This window comes from Salmo salar, chromosome ssa26, assembly GCF_905237065.1.
Source record: "Salmo salar chromosome ssa26, Ssal_v3.1, whole genome shotgun sequence".
NCBI lineage: Eukaryota > Metazoa > Chordata > Actinopteri > Salmoniformes > Salmonidae > Salmo > Salmo salar.
This window is the reverse complement of record NC_059467.1, coordinates 49,085,796-49,111,094: the sequence shown is the minus strand read 5'-3', so window position 1 is coordinate 49,111,094 and position 25,299 is coordinate 49,085,796. Positions and strand designations below refer to the sequence as shown.

At 48.5% G+C, this 25,299-nt stretch overlaps 1 protein-coding gene across 1 annotated transcript in view; it reads right to left on the bottom strand.

Moving 5' to 3' along the window:
• LOC106572911 (CD82 antigen) overlaps positions 1–22,671 on the bottom strand; it is a 43,208-nt gene extending 20,537 nt beyond the window's left edge. Inside the window, exon 1 of the mRNA XM_045708274.1 lies at positions 22,462–22,671. The gene's annotated coding sequence lies outside the window, so the exon portion shown is untranslated. The remainder of the gene's footprint in view (positions 1–22,461) is intronic.
• Positions 22,672–25,299: the final 2,628 nt, after the last annotated feature.

Here is a 25,299-nt window from a genome sequence, read left to right as displayed (position 1 = left end):
CCCCAAACCTACTTAAGTAGTACTTTAAAGTATTTGTACACCACTGCAACCAGCAACACACCCTCCATCAGACTGTACAACCAGCAACACAACCAACACCCTCCATCAGACTGTACAACCAGCAACACACAGCACAAACTGAACAGCGAGCACAACATCAATCTACCACAGCAACACAGCCTGAAGTTCTAAAACACAACCTCAAAACACAGTTGACCTCAATATCTCACAGCAGAGCAGAGCATGAGGGGTGCAGGGGGCTGAAGATCCTACAGCTTGCCTTCTCTCTCTCTCTCACTCGCTCTTCCCCCCTTCAACTCCCTTTTCCATCTCTCTCTCCCTTCCCCCCTTCAACTCCCTTTTCCATCTCTCTCCTCCCCCTTCAACTCCCTTTTCCATCTTTACCTCTCTCCTTCTGCACAAAGTAATGGCCTCTTGCAGTGAAATAAATCTATGGAAATTTCAGTAGAATGTGTGGACTAGGGCTGGCAATTGCCAGGGACCTCATGATACGATGCCAATACGCTGCGATGCGATGCCGATTACGATGCCGATTACAATGCCGATGCCGATTACGATGCCGATTACGGTGCCGATTACGGTGCCGATGCCGATACGATTACGGTGCCGATGCTGATGCCGATACGATGCCGATTACGATGCCGATTACGATGCCGATTACGATGCCGATACGATTACGATGCCGATACGATTACGATGCGATGCTGATACGATGCCGATACGATGCGATGTATTATGATTCCATACTGAGATTTTATTGCGATTTGATGTTCCAAACATAATGATCACTACATGTCTGCTGCAGAGAGACAGAGAGTCATGAGAAAACTAGTTTTGATCCGTCATGGAAATAAAAGTGCTGAAAACAAATTGCCTCCATATTTAAAAAGAACAAGCTATGAAGGAAAAAAATACTGGCAATTAGCGCTAAAATAATATTGTGATATTGTCAAAATGATACAATATATTGTCACAAATAATATTCCAAACTGTGTAGATTTTTTCCCCCCATCAGTAGTGTGAGCTGCTCAATACTTCCTGCTGTCAGCGAAGCAATGCCGTGGGGGATTGAGAGATACAGTAGATAGTAACAGAGAGAGATGGTAGAGAGTGTAACAGAGAGAGAGATGGTAGAGTAACAGAGAGAATGTAACAGAGAGAGAGATGGTAGAGAGTGTAACACAGAGAGAAGATTGAGGGTGTAACAGAGAGAGATGGTAGAGAGTGTAACAGAGGGTGTAACAGAGAGAGATGGTAGAGAGTGTAACAGAGGGTGTAACAGAGAGAGATGGTAGAGAGTGTAACAGAGAGTGTAACACAGAGAGGGAGGGAGAGTGTAACAGAGAGAGATGGTAGAGAGTGTAACAGAGAGAGATGGTAGAGAGTGTAACAGAGAGAGATGGTAGAGAGTGTAACAGAGAGAGATGGTAGAGAGTGTAACAGAGAGAGATGGTAGAGAGTGTAACAGAGAGAGATGGTAGAGAGTGTAACAGAGAGAGATGGTAGAGAGTGTAACAGAGAGAGATGGTAGAGAGTGTAACAGAGAGAGATGGTAGAGAGTGTAACAGAGAGAGATGGTAGAGAGTGTAACAGAGAGAGATGGTAGAGAGTGTAACAGAGAGAGATGGTAGAGAGTGTAACAGAGAGAGATGGTAGAGAGTGTAACAGAGAGAGATGGTAGAGAGTGTAACAGAGAGAGGGAGAGTAACAGAGAGAGATGGTAGAGAATGTAACAGAGAGAGGGAGAGTAACAGAGAGTGTAACACAGAGAGAGATAATTGAGGGTGTAACAGAGAGAGGGAGATGATGAAGTTAAGATAATGTAGGTCATTACAACGACCCGGTGTCAGGGAGAGAATCTACATCCCGGTTCTCAACAACAAAATGTGCACTTGGACACTCCCATCAGCCAATTCTTAAACCAATCCGATACTTTCAAATCCATGACAGGGAGTGTGCGAGTGCCCGCTTGGGGGAAAAGAGCGGGAAATCTGGACGCAGACCAAAGAGGTTACATGACGGCTAACACTGATCAAACATTGGGACGTGAATATATATTGAAACAAGGCTGTTCCATTATGTTGACTAGTTAACATAAGAGCAGTTTACTGCCATGTTAACCATGTGTTCAAAGAGCCCCTTCAGCCACAAGACAGTCCAGTCGTTACAGTAGTCTGAGTCAGACAGTTAAACCAGGATAAATGGTCTCAACATACTGTTTAAACACAGGGACACATACAGTGGAAAACATGGCAGGGCTATAATATAGAAGTGGACACCAACTTGCACACCAAGGATGCATCCTAAATGCCACCCTATCCCCTATACAGTACACTACTTTTGACCAGGGCCCATAAGAGAAAGGGATGCTATGTGTAAAACCTCTGAAGAATGAGGGATTCTCCAGACACTGCAAATTCACTAGCTACAGTGTTGACTCAATGTTAAGTTGGGGGCATTTCCATGTAAAAGGACCCATGAGCACCAACATGTGAAGTTTATAGGAACATGTCAAATTGGGTGTAAAAGGACCCATGAGCACCAACATGTGAAGTTCATAGGAACATATCAAATTGGGTGTAAAAGGACCCATGTGAAGTTCATAGGAACATATCAAATTGGGTGTAAAAGGACCCATGAGCACCAACATGTGAAGTTCATAGGAACATATCAATTGGGTGTCAAATGAAAGCTAACACACTGGGCACAGACGTCAATTCAATGTCTATTCCACATTGGTTCAACGTATTTTGTAGAAATGATGTAAAAACAACGTTAATTCAACCAGTGTGACAGGCTGAAATGTCAAGCGGGCTTTTCAAACAGCTCTTACACTAAAAAGGGCATTAACATCATTTTTCACAATTTCAGTGGTATTCCAACCTCAAACACAGAAATATCTTGTTTTTGACTGCAAAAGGTATTAGAAATAAAGTGGAGTCCGAAAGTATTGGAACCCATGATAAAGATGAGCAAAAAAGACTGCATAAAATAAAAAAATACTGAGCTATATTGTATGCTAAAAAAATTTTTTTTTAAAAAGGATATTATTTTATACTAACACTCAAAAAGTTAGGGGTCAAAATTATTGACCACAATGTTTTCAATAGCTCACTTTGTGAGGATAAGGGCACTGAGACTTTTCTAAAATGTTTTATGAGATTGGAGAACACATTGGGAGAGATGTTGGACCATCCCTCCAAACAGAATATTTCCAGATGGTTGATATCCTTACAGACTGACCTTGTTCAATTCAAACCACAGGTTTTCAATGTGTTTCAAGTCTGGAGACTGAGATGGCCATTGCAAAATGTTGATTGTGTGACCATTTCTTTGTGGATTTTAATGTGTTGCTTGGGGTTATTGTCTTCCTGGGAGATCCACTTGCAGCCAAGTTTCAGCCTCCTGGCAGAGGAAACCAGGCTGTTGGCTAAAATGTCCTGGTACTGGGTACAGTTCATGATGCTGTTGACCTTAACAATGGCCTCGGGACCAGTGGAAGCAAAATATCCCCAGAACATCAAAGATCCACCCCTGTATTTTACAGTAGGTATGGGGGTTCGTTCTCATTTGGATGCCAACCCCACCGCTTGGCCAAACAGCTCTATTTCCATCTCATTTGACTAAAGCACCAGCTCCAATGGTGTTTAACAAACTCCAGGTGTTTACATTTGTTGGATGACAAGAAAATACTGTTCTTATACTTAGTTCAGCAGAAATGCCTTGTTTAAGATGAAGAAATATTACCCAGTGTCTTGTCATTCTGTTACCAAACCCAATCTGCACTGTTCTTAAGGGTAAAAGTGTTTTTGTAAAAATGTTCAGTGGAAGTTGTTAAAAGTAGTCCTCGTGTATATGTTGTACGGTTTGTTAAAACTTTCCAATCAAATGTTTTTATTTTTTTATATTTTTTTTGAAGATCATACTTTTAAAGTGAAAATTCTGAGTGTAAGCATCATTTTGTTATGGTGGAATTACCCTTCGTCAATCACAGGGCTATAAAGTTAAAGAGCAGCCCCCGCGAAGACCATGGACTTAAAACAGCGAGTGGCCGGGCTACCGCCCCCCGACGCAATTTTCAGAAAATTCTATATGTTAAAAACACCACCGTTCACCGCCACCCAGCAGGTGAGCGTGAACTCACCGTGGCCTCCGCTGCGTGTGGCCATTTGCCTTCGCGGTGCGTCTCTTCTCTTAGCGGGCATCTCTCATATCCAGAGAGGCACAGTGACAAAGGTCAAATTAAGTCTCCTAGCCTCTAACCTCAAAGCTGCTCTGTTGATGACGTTACTGCCGCGATTTATTTTATCAACCAGAGTTACTGATAAGTGTTGTCTAGAGGCCCAACAAACACACACCTATTTAGGAGAGGTGCTGGCTAGCGGAGTGGAGAGCAGCACACTCTAGGAGCTCAGATGCAACAAAAAAAACGTGCATGTCCAACGTTTCGACAGACAAGCCGGTCTGTTATACCCCGACGACGACAGCCTGCCTGTCATAGCCCGACGACGACAGCCTGCCTGTCATAGCCCGACGACGACAGCCTGTCTGTCATACCCCGACGACGACAGCCTGTCTGTCATACCCCGACGACGACAGCCTGTCTGTCATACCCCGACGACGACAGCCTGTCTGTCATACCCCGACGACGACAGCCTGTCTGTCATACCCCGACGACGACAGCCTGTCTGTCATACCCCGACGACGACAGCCTGTCTGTCATACCGACGACGACAGCCTGTCTGTCATACCCCGACGACGACAGCCTGTCTGTCATACCCCGACGACGACAGCCTGTCTGTCATACCCCGACGACGACAGCCTGTCTGTCATACCCCGACGACGACAGCCTGTCTGTCATACCCCGACGACGACAGCCTGTCTGTCATACCCGACGACGACAGCCTGTCTGTCATACCCCGACGAAGACAGCCTGTCTGTCATACCCCGACGACGACAGCCTGTCTGTCATACCCCGACGACGACAGCCTGCCTGTCATACCCCGACGACGACAGCTTGCCTGTCATACCCCGACGACGACAGCCTGTCTGTCATACCCCGACGACGACAGCTTGCCTGTCATACCCCGACGAAGACAGCTTGCCTGTCATACCCCGACGACGACAGCTTGCCTGTCATACCCCGACGACGACAGCTTGCCTGTCATACCCCGACGACGACAGCCTGTCTGTCATACCCCGACGAAGACAGCCTGTCTGTCATACCCCGACGACGACAGCCTGTCTGTCATACCCCGACGACGACAGCTTGCCTGTCATACCCCGACGACGACAGCTTGCCTGTCATACCCTGACGACGACAGCTTGCCTGTCATACCCCGACGAAGACAGCTTGTCTGTCATACCCCGACGACGACAGCCTGTCTGTCATACCCCGACGACGACAGCCTGTCTGTCGTACCCCGACAAAGACAGCTTGTCTGTCGTACCCCGACGACGACATCTTGCCGGTTATAGCCCGACGACGACAGCTTGTCTGTCGAAACGTTGGAAATGTGTTTTCACATCTGAGCTCCTAGAGTGTAACTCTCCTTTAGTTTATGAACTGGTAAGTGCTGTAACATTATCTGGGACAACTACTATCTAATACAACAAGTGAGTGATTCAGAGCATTATATTCTGTTGAGTTGAGGCCTCCATCTCCAAGACAAAGTGAAAGCAGAGAATAAAGGTCCCCTCTTTCAAAATATTTAGTCTCCAACCTCATTGGTTAATAAAAACACACTAGACACTTTCAGAGAGTTCAGTAGCATAATGACTTTACACAGTCAAATGGATGTTTCTATCCAAATACAAAGTCCTGTCTACTGACCCTCCGCTCAGGCACGGCCTTGGTGTGTGTGTGTGTGTGTGTGTGTGTGTGTGTGTGTGTGTGTGTGTGTGTGTGTGTGTGTGAGAGACAGACATCTGTCGCCATTCAAAGAGGCCGTAAACACATTGCTACACACATCTTACAGAAGACCCATCAGTAGTTAACACACTACCGTAGCCGACCAATCACAGACCAGGGCCCGCATTCACAAAGGTTCTCAGAGTTAGGAGTGCTGATCTAGGATCAGTTTCTGTCTTTTACATCAGAATGAATACAACAATATGGACAGGGAAACCTAGTCCTCCTCTCTCCTAACCTACACCAACCCCTCCTCCTCCCCTCTCCTAACCTACACCAACCCCTCCTCCTCTCTCCTAACCAACCCCTCCTCCTCTCTCCTAACCAACCCCTCCTCCTCTCTCCTAACCTACACCAACCCCTCCTCCTCTCTCCTAACCAACCCCTCCTCCTCCTCTCTCCTAACCTACACCAACCCCTCCTCTCTCCTAACCTACACCAACCCCTCCTCCTCTCTCCTAACCAACCCCTCCTCCTCCTCTCTCCTAACCTACACCAACCCCTCCTCTCTCCTAACCTACACCAACCCCTCCTCCTCTCTCCTAACCTACACCAACCCCTCCTCCTCTCTCCTAACCTACACCAACCCCTCCTCCTCCTCTCTCCTAACCAACCCCTCCTCCTCCTCTCTCCTAACCTACACCAACCCCTCCTCCTCCTCTCTCCTAACCTACACCAACCCCTCCTCCTCCTCTCTCCTAACCTACACCAACCCCTCCTCCTCCTCTCTCCTAACCTACACCAACCCCTCCTCCTCCTCTCTCCTAACCTACACCAACCCCTCCTCCTCCTCTCTCCTAACCTACACCAACCCCTCCTCCTCCTCTCTCCTAACCTACACCAACCCCTCCTCCTCCTCCCTCCTAACCTACACCAACCCCTCCTCCTCCTCTCTCCTAACCTACACCAACCCCTCCTCCTCCTCTCTCCTAACCTACACCAACCCCCTCCTCCTCCTCCCTCCTAACCTACACCAACCCCTCCTCCTCCTCCCTCCTAACCTACACCAACCCCTCCTCCTCCTCCCTCCTAACCTACACCAACCCCTCCTCCTCCTCCCTCCTAACCTACACCAACCCCTCCTCCTCCTCCCTCCTAACCTACACCAACCCCTCCTCCTCCTCCCTCCTAACCTACACCAACCCCTCCTCCTCCTCCTCTCCTAACCTACACCAACCCCTCCTCCTCCTCCTCTCTCCTAACCTACACCAACCCCTCCTCCTCCTCCTCTCTCCTAACCTACACCAACCCCTCCTCCTCCTCCTCTCTCCTAACCTACACCAACCCCTCCTCCTCCTCCTCTCTCCTAACCTACACCAACCCCTCCTCCTCCTCCTCTCTCCTAACCTACACCAACCCCTCCTCCTCCTCCTCTCTCCTAACCTACACCAACCCCTCCTCCTCCTCCTCCTCTCTCCTAACCTACACCAACCCCTTCCTCCTCTCTCCTAACCTACACCAACCCCTCCTCCTCCTAACCTACACCAACCCCTCCTCCTCCTCACCTACACCAACCCCTCCTCCTCCTCACCTACACCAACCCCTCCTCCTCCTCACCTACACCAACCCCTCCTCCTCCTCACCTACACCAACCCCTCCTCCTCCTCACCTACACCAACCCCTCCTCCTCCTCACCTACACCAACCCCTCCTCCTCCTCACCTACACCAACCCCCTCCTCACCTACACCAACCCCTCCTCCTCCTCACCTACACCAACCCCTCCTCCTCCTCACCTACACCAACCCCTCCTCCTCCTCACCTACACCAACCCCTCCTCCTCCTCACCTACACCAACCCCTCCTCCTCCTCACCTACACCAACCCCTCCTCCTCCTCACCTACACCAACCCCTCCTCCTCCTCACCTACACCAACCCCTCCTCCTCCTCACCTACACCAACCCCTCCTCCTCCTCTCTCACCTACACCAACCCCTCCTCCTCCTCTTCTAACCTACACCAACCCCTCCTCCTCCTCTCTCCTAACCTACACCAACCCCTCCTCCTCCTCTCTCCTAACCTACACCAACCCCTCCTCCTCCTCTCTCCTAACCTACACCAACCCCTCCTCCTCCTCTCTCCTAACCTACACCAACCCCTCCTCCTCCTCTCTCCTAACCTACACCAACCCCTCCTCCTCCTCTCTCCTAACCTACACCAACCCCTCCTCCTCCTCTCTCCTAACCTACACCAACCCCTCCTCCTCCTCTCTCCTAACCTACACCAACCCCTCCTCCTCCTCTCTCCTAACCTACACCAACCCCTCCTCCTCCTCTCTCCTAACCTACACCAACCCCTCCTCCTCCTCTCTCCTAACCTACACCAACCCCTCCTCCTCCTCTCTCCTAACCTACACCAACCCCTCCTCCTCCTCTCTCCTAACCTACACCAACCCCTCCTCCTCCTCTCTCCTAACCTACACCAACCCCTCCTCCTCCTCTCTCCTAACCTACACCAACCCCTCCTCCTCCTCTCCCTAACCTACACCAACCCCTCCTCCTCCTCTCTCCTAACCTACACCAACCCCTCCTCCTCCTCTCTCCTAACCTACACCAACCCCTCCTCCTCCTCTCTCCTAACCTACACCAACCCCTCCTCCTCCTCTCTCCTAACCTACACCAACCCCTCCTCCTCCTCTCTCCTAACCTACACCAACCCCTCCTCCTCCTCTCTCCTAACCTACACCAACCCCTCCTCCTCCTCTCTCCTAACCTACACCAACCCCTCCTCCTCCTCTCTCCTAACCTACACCAACCCCTCCTCCTCCTCTCTCCTAACCTACACCAACCCCTCCTCCTCCTCTCTCCTAACCTACACCAACCCCTCTTCATGTACTTTCTTCCACCTCATGGTTTTTTTCTCCAAATCCTAAAATATCCCAGGAGCCTCCAGAGCAGAGGGCTTTAGGATCATATGACAGCCTTTCCAAGTGGCACCCTATTTCCTATGTAGTGCACTACTTTTGACCAGAGCCCATAGGGCAGGCACTACAGTATATATATGGAATAGGGTGCCATTTGGGACGCAGACCTTTTCTTCTGCTTTCACTTCAGGGTGTCAAACAAGTCAGTTCTCTCACTCTCACTCACTCACTAGTTGTTCTGCTTTTCCTCTCCTCCTCCCGTTTCTATCTGTACCAGGCACTACTGAGAGAAGACATTGGGGTCAGCTGATACAACACTCAGTAAAGTGAGATAAGAGTGTATGAGAGGGAGACAGAGAGAGAAAGAGCAAGAAGGGGAGGGAGGGAGAGAGAGAGAAAGAGAGAGAGGAGGGAGAGAGAGAGAAAGAGAGAGAGGAGGGAGAGAGAGAGAGAGAAAGAGAGAGAGGAGGGAGAGAGAGAGAAAGAGAGACCGTGAGAAGGGGAGAGAGGAGGGGAGAGAGAGAAAGAGAGATCAGAGTTTGAAGTCAGAGTGAGAACTTGCAGGTCACTTTGCTTCCACTTTCTGTCTAGTTTGTTTGCATCAGAGGCGGTTGGTGCCGTTTAAGATGAGGGAGGATATTTATATTTTTTATGAACATGGCCGTATTTCTATGACAGCATATTGGATGACTGTCATCTCGTACTCCAGTCACCCAGTTCAATGTAACATTGATAGGTTTAGGCTCCCACATGATTCTCAAATTTTCCCTGTACCCATCATGAGGTTGCTACAACCTAGCCTATGAATGAAGGTTTACAATGTAGGTACGCACAGGTCAAGAGAATTTTGAGTAATCAAGGTGACAGACAGTGACACATTCAATAGCGCTTTGCAGACTCTTGCCTGCATCTAGCTGATCTAGGGTGTAACCAGTAGTCCAACAGCTGCAAAACGAGAGTTTCTATTGGACTAATTCAGGTATGTTTATCCCGGTTTTGTTATGTTTGCTTCCGTTGAAGTAAAACACTTAAAACAGAATCGATGCAATGAATACACCCCCTGATCACACGCAAATACTTGTTCACTTTCATAGCAGCCAGATACATACATACATACAAACAGCCTGTTGTATGTATGTATGTATGTATGTATGTATGTATGTATGTATAATTCCTTCTGGCATCTACGCGCTCTCCTCCTCTCACCTTTTCCCTTCATTTATCGACTTGAGTTCACAACACATCAGCAGTCTGTAACCAAGCCAACCGCTACACACAGCCTACATCGTTGTCACCATAGTAACGTCATAGTCAATACAGTTACTAGAACTAACGCGTTAGTAAACCTGCTACAATCATGTAGTAAAGTGCACAGTCAGCAGCAAGCGGGTTTAGCAGTTACACCGCGGGCCGCCCCCCATCCATGGCAAAACATTTATAATTAATTAAACCAAAAGCTTACCTTGACTTGGAAGAGTTCCAGCCATAGCCAGTTAGCGAACGGCTAAACTAGCTTGCTGCATTCAATGATAGCTAATTAAGTGAAGAATAATAATATACTACAAAATCTCTCTCAACGACTCACCACATTGTATGTACTGCACTGCTAACTAGCTGTAGCTTATGCTTTCGGTACAAGATCCATTCTCTGATCCCTTGACTGGGTGGACAACATGTCAGTTCATGCTGCAAGAGCTCTGATACTGTAGATTGGAGGACGTCCTCCGGAAGTTGTCATAATTACTGTGTAAGTCTATGGAAGGGGGTGAGAACCATGAGCCTCCTAGGTTTTGTATTGAAGTCAACGTAGCCAGAGGAGGATGGAAGCTAGCTGTCCTCCAGCTACACCATGGTGCTACTCTACAGAGTGCTGTAGGGTAGTGCTGTTTGTTTACTTGCTGTCTGTGGTGAATTCTTTTTTACTTTGAGACGTTCCACAGTGGTGGTGAGTTAAGACAATCAGACATACTATCAGATCCACAAATGGACACTTTTATAGACCTACCATTTATAGACCCACCATTTATAAGCCCACATTTATAGACCTACATTTGTGTGCAGGCCAGGTAGCCTAGACCTAGTATGTATAATCAGGTGCACGTCCTTACTCATTTATTATATATTTGCCACTGCTCGACCAACAGCCTATCGATCCCAACGAATCGACCAGCTGACTAAATGGGGTAAAATGGCCTGCCTGCCCGCCTGCCTGCCCGCCCGCCCGCCCGCCCGCCCGCCCCCCTGTGGCTCAGTTGGTAGAGCATGGTGTTTGCAACGCCAGGGTTGTGGGTTCGATTCCCACGGGGGACCAGTACGGAGAAAAAAGAAAAAAAAATTATGAAATGTATGAATTCACTACTGTAAGTCGCTCTGGATAAGAGCGTCTGCTAAATGACTAAAATGTAAACCTAAAATGATGGGGATGGGCAACATTGATGTGGATGGGGGCCACAAGAAAAACTAAAACTCATGAGAGACTGCAGTGGCTCGTGGGTCTGCATACCCACATCCATTTTTAATTTTTTTTTGCATGATATTCCAAATACCTGTATCGCAAGAATCTAGTTTAGTGTTTTTCATGTTTCTGAGCGTTTAGGTCCGCTTGTTCTCATGTTGTCTTTTTGGTCTCGTCTCCTTGGCTCCTCTGTGCATGTTCCCATTTACACCAGAGATCTGGATATAAATGACGAGATGCTCACGTCTCAGCCCTAACAATGGGAATCATTGTCCAAAAGGTGGAAAGGCAGGCGACAAACTTAGGTCCAAAACAAGCCCATAGAAACGCATTGGGCTGACTGTGGACAGATTTTGGAGTAAAACCTCTTGCTTCGATCCTTCCTCTATGGTTTACACACACACCCCAAGCCCCTCCCCCTCGCCACTCACACCAAGCCCCTCCCCCTCCTCTCACACCAAGCCCCTCCCCCTCCTCTCACACCAAGCCCCTCCCCCTCCTCTCACACCAAGCCCCTCCCCTCCTCTCACACCAAGCCCCTCCCCCTCCTCTCACACCAATAGAGTTGAGAGATCTCATCCTCCTCTCTGACAAGCAGTTTCAACTCTATTTGCATTTGAGGTTTGGTCCAACAGAATCAGTCATATTGACACAACAACACATTGAGAATTTATTTTACTGTATTGGAGGAGAAGTGATCCTTCCTAAAAACACCCTTATTATTTATGTCTCAACTACTCAAATTGCACCCAGAACAGACACTACTAAAACAGGAGTATCAGCGTTCATTCAACTTAGACATAGACTCCTCTCACACTCCTGAGCTGGTTAGAGCCGTGCAGGAGGCGAGAAGGACGAGACAATTTACTCTATGGTTTCTTTGGGAAATACTTACCCTCTCTGGAATGGATGGATGGATAGATAGATAGATAGATACACACACACACACACACACTTGAAGTCAGAAGTTTACATACACCTTAGCCAAATACATTTAAACTCAGTTTTTCACAATTCCTGACATTTAATCCTAGTAGAAATTCCCTGTCCCTTTTGTACCTGTTTCCTCCAGCATCTTCACAAGGTCCTTCGCTGTTGTTCTGGGATTGATTTGCACTTTTCGCACCAAAGTACATTCATCTCTAGGAGACAGAACGCGTCTCCTTCCTGAGCAGTATGACCTCTTCCTGAGGTCTTGGCTGATTTCTTTTGATTTTCCCATGACGTCAAGCAAAGAGTCACTGAGTTTGAAGGTAGGCCTTGAAATACATCCACAGGTACACCTCCAATCGGCTCAAATTATGTCAATTAGCCTATCAGAAGCTTCTAAAGCCATGACAACATTTTCTGGAATTTTCCAAGCTGTTTAAAGGCACAGTCAACTTAGTGTGTGCAAACTTCTGACCCACTGGAATTGTGATACAGTGAATTATAAGTGAAATAATCGGTCTGTAAACAATTGTTGGAAAAATTACGTGTCGTGCACAAAGTAGATGTCCTAACCGACTTGACCAAACTATAGTTTGTTAACAAGAAATGTGTGGAGTGGTTGAAAAGCGAGTTAATGACTCCAACCTAAGTGTATGTAAACTTCCGACTTCAACTGTACATAATGTTGTGTTTATTAGCAGCCAATAAGAAAGCCTAATGTATATAACATGTGTTCATTAGTAGCAAATAAGTAGGCAAAACAAATATGTTTAAATTTGACAAATCAGTGCTGTGTCACTCTTCCAGTGTCTTGATACCAGGAAGTAAGAAAGCAAAGGAAACAAAACATGCAGGGACTTCATTTCAGGAAAAACACTCCTAATGTTGTCATCCAGAGTCACAATATTTGACATAAAGTAGGTTTTTAAAAAGGACCAAAGTGTTTCATCTGCTTTACGTTTTATTTTGTTGCCAAAGAAAGTCTGGTCTGGTAGTACGGTCATACTGGGATTGTGACCACCCTACAAGTGTTCTCATGTGTACAGTCAAAGAGGCTGAGTGTGGACGTGTTAACACCAGTCGTATTAGTCACTCCCATCCTACAGGCACTGGGCTGTCATCACACATCATCCTAATGGTTTAACAATGAAGCTAGAATACAGGCTTCCCCTGTTACAGGACAAATCACACACACACACACACACACCCCGTTTTAATGGAGCCGTCGTCCACTTGAACAAGCCTGTTCCCCAAGCAAGGCAAGGTTAAGTTTCATCAGCGTTCAGCTGGTCTAGCCATTCTCTGGTTAACACTACACACATACGCAAAACACACACAAACTTTTCTCCAAACCCACACAACACGTCCCTTAACACCTGCCCTCCTTAACAAAACCCTTACACCCACCGGCCCCCACCTTCTACATCTCTCTCACACACCAGAGCCAACATCCTCCAGCAACCATCCTCTAGCCTCACAGACAGACAGGACAAGACAGGCAGACAGATGGGACAGACAGAGCCCCGCTTTGAGTTGGCCACCAAAACAAAGGCAGCTTTCAGCCACTCTGATCCCTGAACAAAAGGAGAAACTCAACCCGGAGAGGAGGAGAGAGGACCACTCCACTCCAGCCGTACATTCAAACAGCGTCCCAGATGATTCCCTATGTAGCTCACTACTTTGGACCAGGGTGCATAGGACTCTGTTCAAAAGTACTGCACTATATAGGGAATATGGCATCAGTTGGGACACAGACCTCTTCACTACAACAACAGATAGATATGAAAGATGTCCCTTTCTCACCAGAACAATGATTAGTTATGACCAAGTGACCTGAGGATGTTTTTAAAGGGGTTTAACAGGTGTAAAACTATCCCTGCCTGGGCTGAAGGGGCCAGGGGAACAAGGGGGTTGAGGTAACTGAGCTGGGAGGACCAGAAACAAGGGGGTTGAGGTAACTGAGCTGGGAGGACCAGAAACAAGGGGGTTGAGGTAACTGAGCTGGGAGGGCCAGAGAAACAAGGGGGTTGAGGTAACTGAGCTGGGAGAGCCAGAGAAACAAGGGGGTTGAGGTAACTGAGCTGGGAGAGCCAGAGAAACAAGGGGGTTGAGGTAACTGAGCTGGGAGAGCCAGAGAAACAAGGGGGTTGAGGTAACTGAGCTGGGAGAGCCAGAGAAACAAGGGGGTTGAGGTAACTGAGCTGGGAGGGCCAGAGAAACAAGGGGGTTGAGGTAACTGAGCTGGGAGGACCAGAAACAAGGGGGTTGAGGTAACTGAGCTGGGAGGACCAGAGAAACAAGGGGGTTGAGGTAACTGAGCTGGGAGGGCCAGAGAAACAAGGGGGTTGAGGTAACTGAGCTGGGAGGGCCAGAGAAACAAGGGGGTTGAGGTAACTGAGCTGGGAGGACCAGAAACAAGGGGGTTGAGGTAACTGAGCTGGGAGGACCAGAAACAAGGGGGTTGAGGTAACTGAGCTGGGAGGGCCAGAGAAACAAGGGGGTTGAGGTAACTGAGCTGGGAGGGCCAGAGAAACAAGGGGGTTGAGGTAACTGAGCTGGGAGGGCCAGAGAAACAAGGGGGTTGAGGTAACTGAGCTGGGAGGGCCAGAGAAACAAGGGGGTTGAGGTAACTGAGCTGGGAGGGCCAGAGAAACAAGGGGGTTGAGGTAACTGAGCTGGGAGGACCAGAAACAAGGGGGGTTGAGGTAACTGAGCTGGGAGGGCCAGAAACAAGGGGGTTGAGGTAACTGAGCTGGGAGGGCCAGAGAAACAAGGGGGTTGAGGTAACTGAGCTGGGAGGACCAGAAACAAGGGGGTTGAGGTAACTGAGCTGGGAGGGCCAGAGAAACAAGGGGGTTGAGGTAACTGAGCTGGGAGGGCCAGAGAAACAAGGGGGTTGAGGTAACTGAGCTGGGAGGGCCAGAGAAACAAGGGGGTTGAGGTAACTGAGCTGGGAGGGCCAGAGAAACAAGGGGGTTGAGGTAACTGAGCTGGGAGGGCCAGAGAAACAAGGGGGTTGAGGTAACTGAGCTGGGAGGGCCAGAGAAACAAGGGGGTTGAGGTAACTGAGCTGGGAGGGCCAGAGAAACAAGGGGGTTGAGGTAACTGAGCTGGGAGGACCAGAAACAAGGGGGTTGAGGTAACTGAGCTGGGAGGACCAGAAACAAGGGGGTTGAGGTAACTGAGCTGGGAGGGCCAGAGAAACAAGGGGGTTGAGGTAACTGAGCTGGGAGGACCAGAAACAAGGGGGTTGAGGTAACTGAGCTGGGAGGACCAGAAACAAGGGGGTTGAGGTAACTGAGCTGGGAGGACTAGAGAAACAAGGGAGTGTAGGGTGAGGATCAGAAAGGAGGTGAGAGAGGGGGTGAGAGGTGTCAACAGTGAGGGGTGCTGCCTGGACTTGTCAGCAGCGTGAGCCCCAACAGTCATGGGTTAAGTCCCAAATGGCACCCTGGCCATAGGGCTCTGGTCAAAAGTAGTGTAATATATAATGGCACCCTGGCCATAGGGCTCTGGTTAAAAGTAGTGTAATATATAATGGCACCCTGGCCATAGGGCTCTGGTTAAAAGTAGTGTAATATATAATGGCACCCTGGCCATAGGGCTCTGGTCAAAAGTAGTGTAATATATAATGGCACCCTGGCCATAGGGCTCTGGTTAAAAGTAGTGTAATATATAATGGCACCCTGGCCATAGGGCTCTGGTTAAAAGTAGTGTAATATATAATGGCACCCTGGCCATAGGGCTCTGGTCAAAAGTAGTGTAATATATAATGGCACCCTGGCCATAGGGCTCTAGTTAAAAGTAGTGTAATATATAATGGCACCCTGGCCATAGGGCTCTGGTTAAAAGTAGTGTAATATATAATGGCACCCTGGCCATAGGGCTCTGGTTAAAAGTAGTGTAATATATAATGGCACCCTGGCCATAGGGCTCTGGTTAAAAGTAGTGTAATATATAATGGCACCCTGGCCATAGGGCTCTGGTTAAAAGTAGTTTAATATATAATGGCACCCTGGCCATAGGGCTCTGGTTAAAAGTAGTGTAATATATAATGGCACCCTGGCCATAGGGCTCTGGTTAAAAGTATTGTACTATAAAGGGAATACTGTGCCGTTTAGGTTGTACCCCTGAACTCAGTAATCTGTTCAACCAAAGACGGTTCCACTGATGGTAACAGAACCAGTTTGAACCTCCCAGACAACTTCATTAAGACTCCTTCTGTGACGTTCCCATGACAACCGACCGGGGGGAAAAAGGGGGGGGGTAGGAAGATGGGGAAGGGTGTTTGTCTGAATGAGGGAAGCTCCTGCTGAGAAAGAAGTCTCACGCTTGGCCCCCTCTAAACCCCCAACCCCCCCCCCTTTCTCACATAGTCACTCCCCAACTACCAGGAACATGTAAACAGAGGAGGAACACATGGTTCAGACTGTAGAGTCTAGTAGTTACAGGGGTGCAATGTTCTCTACTGTGGCTGCAACGATCAGGGACTATTTAGAGTTTTCGGTTCAACGTTTGAGTTGAGGGCTCATCGGTTGAATTTGAAACGTTAATCTGATTCAATGATGTCCTTTTGAAGAAACAACCTGTTGGGTCAAACCACTACAGACATCCTCCCACCGGTAGAGCAGCCGGTGGCTGGTGGGCCGTCCCCACCGGTAGAGCAGCCGGTGGCTGGTGGGCCGTCCCCACCGGTAGAGCAGCCGGTGGCTGGTGGGCCGTCCCCACCGGTAGAGCAGCCGGTGACTGGTGGGCCGTCCCCACCGGTAGAGCAGCCGGTGGCTGGTGGGCCGTCCCCACCGGTAGAGCAGCCGGTGACTGGTGGGCCGTCCCCACCGGTAGAGCAGCCGGTGACTGGTGGGCCGTCCCCACCGGTAGAGCAGCCGGTGACTGGTGGGCCGTCCCCACCGGTAGAGCAGCCGGTGACTGGTGGGCCGTCCCCACGGTAGAGCAGCCGGTGGCTGGTGGGCCGTCCCCACCGGTAGAGCAGCCGGTGACTGGTGGGCCGTCCCCACCGGTAGAGCAGCCGGTGGCTGGTGGGCCGTCCCCCACGGTAGAGCAGCCGGTGGCTGGTGGGCCGTCCCCACCGGTAGAGCAGCCGGTGGCTGGTGGGCCGTCCCCACCGGTAGAGCAGCCGGTGACTGGTGGGCCGTCCCCACCGGTAGAGCAGCCGGTGGCTGGTGGGCCGTCCCCACGGTAGAGCAGCCGGTGGCTGGTGGGCCGTCCCCACCGGTAGAGCAGCCGGTGGCTGGTGGGCCGTCCCCACCGGTAGAGCAGCCGGTGACTGGTGGGCCGTCCCCACCGGTAGAGCAGCCGGTGGCTGGTGGGCCGTCCCCACCGGTAGAGCAGCCGGTGGCTGGTGGGCCGTCCCCACCGGTAGAGCAGCCGGTGGCTGGTGGGCCGTCCCCACCGGTAGAGCAGCCGGTGACTGGTGGGCCGTCCCCACCGGTAGAGCAGCCGGTGGCTGGTGGGCCGTCCCCACCGGTAGAGCAGCCGGTGGCTGGTGGGCCGTCCCCACCGGTAGAGCAGCCGGTGGCTGGTGGGCCGTCCCCACCGGTAGAGCAGCCGGTGGCTGGTGGGCCGTCCCCACCGGTAGAGCAGCCGGTGGGCCGTCCCCACCGGTAGAGCAGCCGGTGACTGGTGGGCCGTCCCCACCGGTAGAGCAGCCGGTGGCTGGTGGGCCGTCCCCACCGGTAGAGCAGCCCGGTGGCTGGTGGGCCGTCCCCACCGGTAGAGCAGCCGGTGGCTGGTGGGCCGTCCCCCACGGTAGAGCAGCCGGTGGCTGGTGGGCCGTCCCCACCGGTAGAGCAGCCGGTGGCTGGTGGGCCGTCCCCCACGGTAGAGCAGCCGGTGGCTGGTGGGCCGTCCCCACCGGTAGAGCAGCCGGTGGCTGGTGGGCCGTCCCCACCGGTAGAGCAGCCGGTGGCTGGTGGGCCGTCCCCACCGGTAGAGCAGCCGGTGGCTGGTGGGCCGTCCCCACCGGTAGAGCAGCCGGTGGCTGGTGGGCCGTCTCCACCGGTAGAGCAGCCGGTGATTGGTGGGCTTGATTTATCAACAGTTCATGTAGTCTACCACTAACAAGCCTAGAAAACCAGTAACCTGGGTCCCAGACGGGCACCAAGGCTACATGAACAACATCTCCCTCAGCAGATACTACAGTTTCTATGAACAATGTCCCAGTCGGACACACCACCTACAGCGTCTGTGTGACACACACACATGGAATGCAGGTAAACTGCAATCATGTTCATAAGAAACTGTTTGAAATGATTGACTGTGTGAGTCTACGCAAAACATTAAAAAAAATTCAAAAACAAGAATTAAAAACTTTCCATCAGAAAGGACCCATGAGCACCCAGAAGCCTCGTGAACAGAGGGCTCGTCCCCCCGGAGATTTGTCCTTGATTCAGCTGGAGCCAACTTCATAAAATTGCTATCAATCAAGTTAGAGTAGCTATCTTGTCTAACTATCTTAGCTGGCATGCCTGCTGGCAAGCTTGGTAGAGTTTAGAAAAAAAGCAAGCAATAACTACAATGTAGTGAATAACTCACATTCCTTTCAGTCTTTTACCCAGATTTGAGCAGAGGTGCACAGAAGCATATTTATCTTCTTTAATATAAAATAATCAACCGTCAGGAGGATACAGACAGATCAAGAGGTATGCTTAGATATGCAGAAAAATAGACATTCAAATCCATAATTATGCATTTCTGTTTATAACAGATAAGGGAGTAATTATGTAATTTTGTTACCGTAATTCCCGTTAATGGGTGTAAATCCACTTCACATATTGTAGTTCAATAACAAAACAAAAAAAAAGAGAGATTTTCAAACTCAAGGTGCCATGTCATAGCTGACAGCCAGTTCTATCTGCAGACATCTTTGAATCTTAATTCAGAGCAGATATTTAAACAGGGTGTTTGGGATAACGTTTGAATCTTAATTCAGAGCAGATATTTAAACAGGGTGTTTGGGATAACGTTTGAATCTTAATTCAGAGCAGATATTTAACAGGGTGTTTGGGATAACGTTTGAATCTTAATTCAGAGCAGATATTTAACAGGGTGTTTGGGATAACGTGGCCATAAAACCCAGAGGGAGATTTTAAAATTATGTTACTAAAGTCTACATCTGCACAGTTCTTCCACTAAGTTAGTGTTGCTACATTTACCAGTAGAACTTCTTCAACGTAGTCCTAGTGCATAGACTTGTATGGTTTGTTAAACTTTCAAATAAAGTTTGTGTTTGGCATATATTTTAAAGTGAACATTTTTTTTTACTGAGTCAAACTGTAATTTTGTTACTGTGGAATTGCCCACTCGTAGTACAATGATCCCATTCAACACACAATTCACAATCAACTAAACTTGATAACTAAACTTGATAAGTAACTAAAAAAAAAAAACATTAATTTATATTTATTCTGGGTATGCGAGCAGATCTTAAGGTTTGGGCCAGTAACAACTGTTGGCCACATCTTTCCTTCTAGCTCTAAAACACAGGGGGAAAAACCAACAAAGTCCAGTGATGTGATCAGATCAACAACTCTAAAGTAAAAGTCTCTCAGCCAGTCATCTCTGGCATCGATGGGAGAGGCACGTCCACACTGGGAGGCTGGGGGGAGGGGGGGGGGGCAAGAGGATGAGGGGGGGGGGCAAGGCACACCCACAATGAGAGACTGGCCAACTGATGTCATCGGTGCACTAGCCCTGCCCGCCAGTCACATACAGCTAGCCAGCCCTGCCCGCCAGTCACATACAGCTAGTCAGCCCTGCCCGCCAGTCACATACAGCTAGTCAGCCCTGCCCGCCAGTCACATACAGCTAGCCAGCCCTGCCCGCCAGTCACATACAGCTAGTCAGCCCTGCCCGCCAGTCACATACAGCTAGCCAGCCCTGCCCGCCAGTCACATACAGCTAGCCAGCCCTGCCCGCCAGTCACATACAGCTAGCCAGCCCTGCCCGCCAGTCACATACAGCTAGCCAGCCCTGCCCGCCAGTCACATACAGCTAGCCAGCCCTGCCCGCCAGTCACATACAGCTAGCCAGCCCTGCACGCCAGTCACATACAGCTAGCCAGCCCTGCCCGCCAGTCACATACAGCTAGCCAGCCCTGCCCGCCAGTCACATACAGCTAGCCAGCCCTGCCCGCCAGTCACATACAGCTAGCCCTGCCCGCCAGTCACATACAGCTAGCCCTGCCCGCCAGTCACATACAGCTAGCCCTGCCCACCAGTCACATACAGCTAGCTCTGCCACAGAGCTACATACATCAACTGTAATAAAACAAACATACACTATTGAGTTTAAACAACATCGCATTTAAAATGACCCATGTCGACATTGTCCTGTATAACTGCATTTAAATACAAAGAGAGGAGGAGATATGAAACAAGACTGATAGTCTGATGTTACAGAGAGGAGGAGATATGAAACAAGGCTGATGTTACAGAGAGGAGGAGATATGAAACAAGGCTGATGTTAGAGAGAGGAGGAGATATGAAACAAGGCTGATGTTACAGAGAGGAGGAGATAGGAAACAAGGCTGATGTTACAGAGAGGAGGAGATAGGAAACAAGGCTGATGTTACAGAGAGGAGGAGATATGAAACAAGGCTGATGTTACAGAGAGGAGGAGATATGAAACAAGGCTGATGTTACAGAGAGGAGGAGATATGAAACAAGGCTGATGTTACAGAGAGGAGGAGATATGAAACAAGGCTGATGTTACAGAGAGGAGGAGATATGAAACAAGGCTGATGTTACAGAGAGGAGGAGATATGAAACAAGGCTGATGTTACAGAGAGGAGGAGATATGAAACAAGGCTGATGTTACAGAGAGGAGGAGATATGAAACAAGGCTGATGTTACAGAGAGGAGGAGATATGAAACAAGGCTGATGTTACAGAGAGGAGGAGATATGAAACAAGGCTGATGTTACAGAGAGGAGGAGATAAGAAACAAGGATGATAGTCTGTTATGTTGGTAGTTACATACAGTGCTACCAGTATGTAGGTTGAGTTTGCAGTGGGTCTGTATCGGTGTGTGTTAGAACAGTTACTGTACTGTAAACACACACACTAGTCTGATGCTGCCCTGAAGGTCTCCCCTGCTTCCCCTGGCCTGCTACTAAGTTACGTCCCAAATGGCAGACTATCCTGTATATAGCACCCTACGGGGTCTGGTCAACAGTAGTGTAGTATGGAGGGAATAAGGTGCCATTTGGGACACAGTGAAACTCTCTCCAGCAGGGAGACGGTTTTGAACACACAGCCTCTGCTTTAGCCATCACTGGTCTGGTAGAACAAGTTACTAAACAACCTCTCTTCTGGGCCCGTGTTCAAAACAGGAGTTCTGATCTAGGATCAGGTCCCCCTCTGTCCATGTAATATTATCCATTACAACTAGAAGACAAAACAGATGCGAGATCAGCCTTGAGATAATATATAATGGCTGGTGAATGCTGCTTGTAATGTACTGGCTGTATGTCCCATGTGTTGGGAGTATAATCTACACAACAGAATGTGTGGAGGTCAGTGGATGCAACGATATCACACTGTTCAACCTTCCGTTTTACTTTCAACGTTCACACACACACACAATATCAAATACAACAGGAAACAAGGTAACTTATACCAACGTGGTAGACCATTCCAGACCAGCTAATGGAAGAAAAAAACCCAAGAACAAATGCTTTGTTTTTTCATAACAATAGGATAAACCCTTAGTCTGTCAGAGACTGAAAAGGCATGTTATATATATATATATATATAAATAACACTACAACAAACGTTGCAATGTTGAACAACAAAGTGTGTATATGTATATCATGACACATCAGCAATGATGATTCAACATATAACTTCGCTACAAAATGTATCCACATCATCATCAGAACAGACGATGGTAACGTTATGGTTAGAACGTTTCAATGCCTGAGATACGACTGGTCTCAATTACAGACGTTAATGCTTGAGCCCTGGTGTTAAACCAACAGCTCCACACGCACACACCACATCACCAGTAACTGATGAAAACACAGGACCATTGCTTTTACCATTCCAAAGTTTATATCCCCAGAATTCTGTTTAAATTCATAATTCTACATTCACCTCCATTTCCACTTTTTTTCTCTTCCAATTGGCTCATCAAAATGTCAAGCGTGTCACCCCCAAAAACAATTGCACTTCTATCCAAGGAAAAACGTAGGTTAACCATTTGCAAAGAACAACAATTCATATTGTGCAATACCAATGCGCAAAGTTTGCCTGGTATAATTACTTACGGTTTGGCGTAAAGTTTGTAGGGGGGGAGAAAAAGTTGGTGCAACGGAGCGGTCTGTCTCCTTGTCCTGTTGTGTGTGAGCTGTCTGTCTGTTGGACTTTGGACTGGTAATAACAAAGCCAAACCAAGAGTGAACAGCACGACGCGGTGCGGAGTACGGACGGGACGGAGAAGCGTGGAGATCCCAGCTCTAGTCCCGGGCGTTACGTAACCAGCTGTTAACTTTTAGAAAGGCTCCGCGTCAGCAACAAGCATGTAGCGTGACGGCTCGGAACAGAGCTAGGAACAGAGCTAGGGAATCCTCTGCAGTCTCCCACCATTTTAGCGAGCTTGCGCGCAATGCCCTTCTTCAACCCCTAAATCCCCGTGACGCTCGAGTGTAATTATCATGTCTGTATAGAACAAACACCAAATGCATTGATTTGGTAGGCCTACAAACTGAAATTGTATTTCTTTCGTATAACATTGCACGTTGACTTACATTGAGGCATAAGTCAACGCGGATATTGTAGTGAAGAGACGTTTGACTTTATAGATGGGTTTTATTGCAGGTTTAAGTAGGTTGATGCTGTCGGTTGGGGCTATTCTGTCATGAAACCATTAAGCTGTGGTCCCAAAGCTGCAGCTACTAATAGCAACGATACCCTGTGGCGCAGAGTCTATTCAGATAATCTCATTGGACAGATAAAGGCAGTACCCCCATGATCAGCAGGTAGACTAGTGGTTAGAGCATTGGACTAGTAACCGAAAGGTTGCAAGATCGAATCCCTGAGCTGACAAGGTAAAAATCTATCATCCTGCCCCTGAACAAGGCAGTTAACCCACTGTTCCCCGGTAGGCCATCATTGAAAATAACAACTTGTTCTTAACTGACTTGCCTAGTTAAATAAAAAATCCACACATATGGTATCATCTCATTGGCCAGATAAAGGCAGAACCCCCATGATGATCCACACATATGGTATCATCTCATTGGCCAGATAAAGGCAGAACCCCCATGATGATCCACACATATGGTATCATCTCATTGGCCAGATAAAGGCAGAACCCCCATGATGATCCACACATATGGTATCATCTCATTGGCCAGATAAAGGCAGAACTCCCATGATGATCCACACATATGGTATCATCTCATTGGCCAGATAAAGGCAGAACTCCCATGATGATCCACACATATGGTATCATCTCAGAAAGCATGGCCTTCTGACTCTTTCCAATACCCAGTCTGTTTGTGGTAACATTGCATGACAAGGAGGGTATTGACAGCAAAACAGACGGGTTAATGTGCTACCTAGCCTGCTGCTACTCTCTGTTTATCATCCATGCATCTTAATAACTCAACTAACCGGTACCCCCCTGTATATAGTCTCACTATTGTTACTTCACTGCTGCTCTTTAATTATTAGTTATTTTACTTTAAATGTTTTACCTAACACTTATTTTTCTTAAAACTGCATTGTTGGTTAAGGGCTTGTAAGTAAGCATTTCACTGTAAGGTCTACACCTGTTGTATTCAGCATTTCACTGTAAGGTATACACCTGTTGTATTCAGCATTTCACTGTAAGGTCTGTTGTATTGGGCACAGGTGACAAATAACATTTGATTTGCTAATGGTTCTCTAAGGAGTGTAATGAACGTTAAACAGACGGGTACCCAGGCTAGGGTTAATGTGCTAACGGTTCTCTAAGGAGTGTAATGAACGTTAAACAGACGGGTACCCAGGCTAGGGTTAATGTGCTAACGGTTCTCTAAGGAGTGTAATGAACGTTAAACAGACGGGTACCCAGGCTAGGGTTAATGTGCTAACGGTTCTCTAAGGAGTGTAATGAACGTTAAACAGACGGGTACCCAGGCTAGGGTTAATGTGCTAACGGTTCTCTAAGGAGTGTAATGAACGTTAAACAGACGGGTACCCAGGCTAGGGTTAATGTGCTAACGGTTCTCTAAGGAGTGTAATGAACGTTAAACAGACGGGTACCCAGGCTAGGGTTAATGTGCTAACGGTTCTCTAAGGAGTGTAATGAACGTTAAACAGACGGGTACCCAGGCTAGGGTTAATGTGCTAACGGTTCTCTAAGGAGTGTAATGAACGTTAAACAGACGGGTACCCAGGCTAGGGTTAATGTGCTAACGGTTCTCTAAGGAGTGTAATGAACGTTAAACAGACGGGTACCCAGGCTAGGGTTAATGTGCTAACGGTTCTCTAAGGAGTGTAATGAACGTTAAACAGACGGGTACCCAGGCTAGGGTTAATGTGCTAATGGTTCTCTAAGGAGTGTAATGAACGTTAAACAGACGGGTACCCAGGCTAGGGTTAATGTGCTAACGGTTCTCTAAGGAGTGTAATGAACGTTAAACAGACGGGTACCCAGGCTAGGGTTAATGTGCTAACGGTTCTCTAAGGAGTGTAATGAACGTTAAACAGACGGGTACCCAGGCTAGGGTTAATGTGCTAACGGTTCTCTAAGGAGTGTAATGAACGTTAAACAGACGGGTACCCAGGCTAGGGTTAATGTGCTAACGGTTCTCTAAGGAGTGTAATGAACGTTAAACAGACGGGTACCCAGGCTAGGGTTAATGTGCTAACGGTTCTCTAAGGAGTGTAATGAACGTTAAACAGACGGGTACCCAGGCTAGGGTTAATGTGCTAACGGTTCTCTAAGGAGTGTAATGAACGTTAAACAGACGGGTACCCAGGCTAGGGTTAATGTGCTAACGGTTCTCTAAGGAGTGTAATGAACGTTAAACAGACGGGTACCCAGGCTAGGGTTAATGTGCTAACGGTTCTCTAAGGAGTGTAATGAACGTTAAACAGACGGGTACCCAGGCTAGGGT